This window comes from Myotis davidii, unplaced genomic scaffold, assembly GCF_000327345.1.
Source record: "Myotis davidii unplaced genomic scaffold, ASM32734v1 scaffold378, whole genome shotgun sequence".
NCBI classification, from domain to species: Eukaryota; Metazoa; Chordata; class Mammalia; order Chiroptera; family Vespertilionidae; genus Myotis; species Myotis davidii.
Window position 1 is genome coordinate 1,371,753 of NW_006290631.1, and position 6,880 is coordinate 1,378,632.

Below are 6,880 nucleotides of genomic sequence, written 5' to 3' on the forward strand. Positions count from 1 at the left end.
GCCCCCCCCTCCATGTGCTAAGCATTGTTAGACCATACCTGTAACTAGCACCGCCTCCTGGTTGAGCCACAGCCTCCTAGACCAGGCCTGTGTTACTGCATGTAGCCCAGGATATTTCACTTAATTAGGTCTGGGTTGAGGAGCCTGAGAGGCAGGAACCACATCTTTCTTTAATCTTTGAATGTTCCTCATCTAGCACATTATTCACACTTTGTAGATGTTGATTAAATGTTAGTGAGCTACACTAAGTGGCGAGGAAATCTCAGTAACTAGTCTTTAGAGAAGCTTGATGGCAAGAAGAGGATGAAAGGGGCCATATAAAGAAGTTGAGGGAAGGGAAAGAAGAGTTGGAGCGTCTAAGGCAGAGAGGGAGCCGCCCTGGATCCTAAGAGTGGACGCCCCTGGAGGAGCCAGCTCTGGGAAGGGTGGGGGCTCTGAAGTGAAAGCCAGGTGCAGGGGATCGGGAAGCAAAAGGCAACAGCTTCCTCCAGGAGTGAGAGAGGGCAAGGGCCTGGGGACTTGGGGAAAGACAAGAGCTCTGGACAAGCCGCAGTGACTGTGGCATCTACCTCTTCCAGGACAGGAGCACCAGCTCGGCTCACTTCACTGATCCTAAGATCTTCTGTCTCCGTTTTTCACCCCCCAAAAACTGTGGCCACTGTAGAACTCATCCTGATGGTAAGTGGGAACAACAGGGCGTTCAGCAGCCAGGGAGCAACAATGGCAAATCTCCTCCCCCAAAGAAATCAGTCATTCTTTCCATACTCACACTGGATTATATTTGCATGAAGGATACCCAAGAAGTCCTAATTAGGGTGGTTGCCCGTGGGTTGAGGGTGGGAGGGTGAGACATGGGGAAAGGGATAGGAGTGAGACTTTTTATTGGATGCCTTTTGATAGATATATTTTTTATTTTGAATCATCAGAATGTCTTCCCTGCTTTTAAGTTTAAATGATATATTTTGAAAAGAAAAAACTGAAAAAAAAATTGGTCTAGAGAATTTTTCCTGGGGAAAAAAGGAAAAGAAGTCCCCTTCAGAACTAGAGGACAGCAAAAGGTGTAGCTTCATCTGGTTGCCTTACAAAGGCCTCAGCAACTGGGAAGGCCACAGGCAAGAAAAGTTAAGATAATATTTTCATTAGAACAACCGGGTACGTTAGGGATCACTTGCACAGAAAGGAACAGAAGACGGTTTCTTCATCAGCATGATGAGAGGCCTGGGCGCGGACACCTTGTTAAAGAAAAACAAAAATTTAATTTCCACAGCTGAAAGTCTTCTTATAAGAGGGCTTATTAGGCCCCAGCTGGTTTGGCTCAGTGGATAGAGCATCAGCCCACAGACTGAAGGGTCTTGGTTTCGATTCCAGTCAAGGGCATGTTCCTTGGTTGCAAGCTCAATCCCAGGCCCCTGGCTGGGGCGCATGCAGGAGGCAACTAATCAATGTGTCTCTTTCTAATTTCCACAGCTGAAAGTCTTCTTATAAGAGGGCTTATTAGGCCCCAGCTGGTTTGGCTCAGTGGATAGAGCATCAGCCCACAGACTGAAGGGTCTTGGTTTCGATTCCAGTCAAGGGCATGTTCCTTGGTTGCAAGCTCAATCCCAGGCCCCTGGCTGGGGCGCATGCAGGAGGCAACTAATCAATGTGTCTCTTTCACATCCATGGTGCTAGCATCAAAGAAGACTGGTCCTGAGACACGGAGTTTAATCCACCAGCAGCATGGCTAGGTAGGAAAGACAGCACGTCCAATGTCCAAGAGTTTTTATAAAATGTATTTTTATTGATTTCAGAGAGGAAGGGAGAGGAAGAGAGAGAAACATCAATGAGGAGAGAGAATCATTGATTGCCTGCCTCCTGCACGCCCCCTACTGGGGATTGAGCCTGTAACGGGGGGGGGGGGGGGGGGGGGGGGGGGGGCGCGTGTGCCCTGACCGGAATCGATAGGTCGAGGCTCAACAATTGAGCCACGCCAGCTGGGCTGTCCAGGAGTTTTACAAGCTTTATTATACATCAAGCAGGGGGAGCAAGATATAAGCCGTTCTGAAAGGAGTTACTTTGAGGTGTTGGCAGAAGCAGGGCTCCTCCTGGGACAGGCGCAGCACAGCTGCCGCAGCGTCCACAGTGGTCAGAAAGCTCCTGTGTGAATAGGAAGTGGAGGCCATTCTCTCTTTGGATACTCGCAGAAATAACCCTCAATTCCCACAGTTCCACGGGAAGGTGAGCAGTCTTTCATCAGAGCTGGTCCACCCTCCTGTCACTACAGTTTTAACTTAGGACATTGCAGAATTTTTTCTTGTCCTTTCCCCCTTTCCATCCAGCTCTTTCAAAGGAAGCATTGCTGACAAATATCTGTATGATTTTGATTATACTCAGACGGTCCTTTTGTGTTTAGGGCATTGTCCCACGTAGCTAAGGAAAACTTATTCCTAGGAGGTCATGTCCCACAGAGAAGAGAAATTCAAGGATTATGTGAGGCGATGAGATGTTTTAGGCCAGGGGTCCTCAAACTACAGCCCGCGGGCCACATGCAAATACAAATATTGTATTTGTTCCCGTTTTGTTTTTTTACTTCAAAATAAGATCTGTGCAGTGTGCATAGGAATTTGTTCATAGTTTTTTTTTAAACTATAGTCCGGCCCTCCAATGGTCTGAGGGACAGTGAACTGGCCCCCTGTTTAAAAAGTTTGAGGACCCCTGTTTTAGGCCAACTGGTGCAAAAAGAGGGGGAGAGGAGAGGAGAGGAGAGGAGAGGAGAGGAGAGGAGAGGAGAGGAGAGAGAAACAGAGAAAGAGAGAGAGAGAGAAAATTATCAGGTAACCACTGACAAGGATTTTTAAGAGTTTTTCTTGAAGAGGAGCCTTTTCTGGAAAGGTACAGGTGGTTAATTCAATCTGTTGGCTGGGGCTTGGTTTATGGATTTACATAATTGAGAACATCTCAGAACGTTTTTCTTGGCAATGTCATCAGACAAGCTCTAATGCCCTCCTGGTGCTTGAATGAGAGTTTTACTTGGTTTGGTATTGCAGGCTGTGCCCCAAGTGCCCGGCCACGTTCCCGGGCTGAGCCTCGGTGTTCCGCCTCCTCTCTCTCCACTCCCTCTCCCCACCCCACACCCTGCTCACTCACAATCTCCTTTCCATGAGGCTTAAAAATCAGCCCAGTTCGGAGGGAATACGTAGTGCATTAAATCAAAGTCATAGTTACATGTCAAGGTAAACAGAACTGACTATACACACCCTTTGCCCACAAAAATGACAAAAAGGTTTCTATCATGCCGAACGGGTGCCATCTAGTGGCCCGTGGTGTCACCCAAGAGGAACAGCAGGAACATATCCTCAGTTTTTGTGAATAATTTTAGGGTTTCTTTCCAGGCTCACCCTTAGTAAAATTGTGAAATCCAAGACAAATTTTCCCATATTTACAGTTTATCTTCTCTGGAATTTCCTCCCATGACAGTAAGGTGTAGCAGAAAGAGAGCAAACATTGGAGTCAGGTCAACCTAGCTCTACACCAAATGCATCCTGTGCCGCCCGTAGCTTTAGGATCCCGACCAGTCCCCCAACTTCCCTGAGTCTCAAGCCCTCCGCTATAAACCACAGGTAGTACAATCTTCTTTACAAAGTCTTCGTGCGGAATGAGTGGGATGAAGTGTACACAGCATTCCACATACAACAGATGCACCCTGAGTATTAGTTCCATCTACAAGTACATCATTACTTTAACTGTAGGACTGAAAAGGGAGAGTAAAATGCTGAGCGCTGGTCCAGGGAAGTACCCAAACAGAGGGGACACAACCCTCGAGATGGCAGCAGGAAACAATGTCGTGCAGAGAACTCACCAGAAGAAGCGTTAAGGGACTCAAGAGATGTGGGCAACGTTACGGAAGCTAGCAAGGGCCGTGGAGGCACCCAGAGCCCAGTAACAACGGACAGACATTTCCACGCCCAGGACTCATAGGACAAGCAGATACTGTAATGGAGCCTAGAGAGCTCTGAGCTTGGGAAGATGGGCAATCTAGCAGGTGCCAAGGCAGCAAGGGAGCCGGGAAGAAATAGTCCCACCTCTCCCCATGACCTCCAATGTCACTGTTGGCTGCACCCAGTCAGAAGGCAGCTGGCAGGAAGGCCAGGGCACAGGTGCCAGGGAATGGACTTGAGGAGGAAACTCACAGAGGGTCACCAGTGCGGGACATCATAGAGGACATCCATGCTTTGGGGAAAGAATCAGATTAGGTGATGCCCATAAATAACTTCTAAGGAGAAGGAGGGAGGAAGGAGCAATGAGCCCATATGTACTGGTTATCTATTTTATTGTATCTACTGTGTCTTTTAACTTTCTCTTGTAACTTTTTCAGCAACCCGGTACAGTTGGTATTGTTATCTTCCTTTTATCAACGAAGGAGAAAAGCTCAGAGAAACCAAATAACTTGCACTGAGACACCCGGCTGGGAAGTAATAGAATTCCACCCTCAGTTACCAGATGCCAATGTCCCTCTACATCAGCGGTTCTCAACCTGTGGGTTGCGACCCCTTTGGGGGTTGAACGACCCTTTCACAGGGGTCACCTAAGACCATCGGAAAACACATATATAATTACATATTGGTTTTGTACTTCATCACTATGCTTTAATTATGTTCCATTTGTAACAATGAAATTGGGGGTCACCACAACATGAGGAACTGTATTAAAGGGTCACGGCATTAGGAAGGTTGAGAACCACTGCTCTACATGCTCCTCTCCACCCTGGAATAATATCCCTTATTCACATATGATAAAGATGGCATTCTAAATTTATAGGAAAAACATAAACTACTGAGCAAATTGTGCCATTTGGGTAGCTATGAGAAAAAGATGAAGTTGGATCCATATCTCAGGCTTTGCATTGGATGGGCAGCATATTTAAACAAGAAAAATAAAACCATAAAGTGTCTTCCACAATGGGAGAATTAAACAATCTTATCAGAGTGGAGAAGCCCTTTCTAACACAAAAACCATAAAAGAAAAAAAGAGCGAGAAATTGAAAAACATAGAAATAAAACATTTCTGGCAAAGCACAAAGCACCCTGTTATTATTCAAACGGTTCACACACTGGTGTCCTCCGAGGTTGGCAGGAACGGATTCTCCTGGCACAACTCCAAACCCCAGGCTCCTCAAAAACACTTCCCCAACTGCTCCTGAGTGAAATTCTTCCCGTAGAGATCCGTGCTTCTCCTTTCACCCCAATGCAGAATGCCTCTGCGGGGGGTCACCCGTGACGCTGGTTCTCCTTTGTTATTGACTAACAGGCCGAAGGAGGCTGTGCTACAAACTCAATGAGGAGATGTGGGCAACACAGTCAGGGAAGAGATGTCCAGAAAGGGTTGGTGAAGTTCCAAAATTACCAACTTTTACAGCTTACGATCACGAAAGCCTCTGACTTTTACTAAAATCTCGCCAACGCATCCACCACTCTCCGTTCTCTTTGGTGGGCGGGGGAGCTGAATCAGACCAGTGCAGGCCACCGCGGTCTTTGCAGCCTCTGGTCTGGCCCCCAGGTGCATCCCAAATGTCTCTCTGCAGAGGGATCCTCTCCTAAGTGAAATCTGATCAAATCACCTCAAACATCCCCAAGGGTGGAAGTGCTTTCAAAGTCCCCGTCGACTTTAAGATACACTCGAAACTCCTTTGCAGACAAATACGATCCTTCAAGATCAGGTTTGCCTCTCCCCCTTATCGCTCCCAAAAGTAACCCAAACATCTGCAATTCCCGCAACAGAGCTTCCCCGCGGGCAGCAGCAATCATGTCCCTCTGGCTGCTGTGCCCACCAGCTCCTGGCCATTCATGGTGCAGCTGCCATGTCATTTACTCAGGGCAGCTTTCCCACCCTAAGTGTTGTTAATAAGGTCCTCAACGCTCCCCCTTTGGCAGTTCACAATGTATTCTAATTGATTGTTCACCTCCAACTTCCCTATCCTTCCATCCCTTCACCCCAAGACTGTAGGTAGCTTGAGATTAGGGATTCTCCTAGTACTTGCTATGACTCAGCATCTAGCACATTGGCAGGCATATGATAAGTGTTCAATAAATATTCATTGACTGGATGAGTGAACAACTAAATTGTTAAGAATTGCCCAGCCGGCGTGGCTCAGTGGTTGAGCATTGACCTATGAACCAGGAGGTCATGTTCCATTCCAGGTCAGGGCACATGCCCAGGTTGCAGGCTCAATCCCCAGTAGGAGGCATGCAGGAGGCAGTCTATCAATGATTTTCTCTCATCATTGATGTTTCTATTTCTCCCTCTCCCTTCCTCTCTGAAATCAATAAAAATATATTTTAAAAAAGAATTAAACTTATTTGTAGCTCCCCATTGTTTTAATAATTAAGGTTTATGCACAATAAATATAATACAATTAAAATTTTAAATTTACAAGCAACAGATTGAAGAAAAATGTATATCAAATAAAGTTTAAAGAGTTTATTTAAACTTTATAGAAAAAAATCACTGAGGCTTTAAAAGATAAACCAGCCCAGCCAGTGTGGTTCAGTGGTTGAGTGTCAGCCTATGAACTAGGAGGTCACGGTTCGATTCCCGGTCAGGGCACATGCGTCGGTTGCAGGCTTGATCACCAGTGAGCAGTGTGCAGGAGGCAGCTGATCAATGATTCTCTCTCATCAGTGATGTTTCTCTCTCTCTCCCTCTCCCTTTCTTTATGAAATCAATAAAAGTATATATTTTTTAAAATAAAAGATAAACCATTCCCCTTAAAAGGAAATAATCTCAAAAGTTTTAATGCTTCTAGTCTAATCCAGTGTTAGTGAATACAAAATCAAGTGTGGTATCATGCCTGTCTTTTAACGATAGGCTTGATCTCTCTCTAAAATCAATGAGAATACGGTAG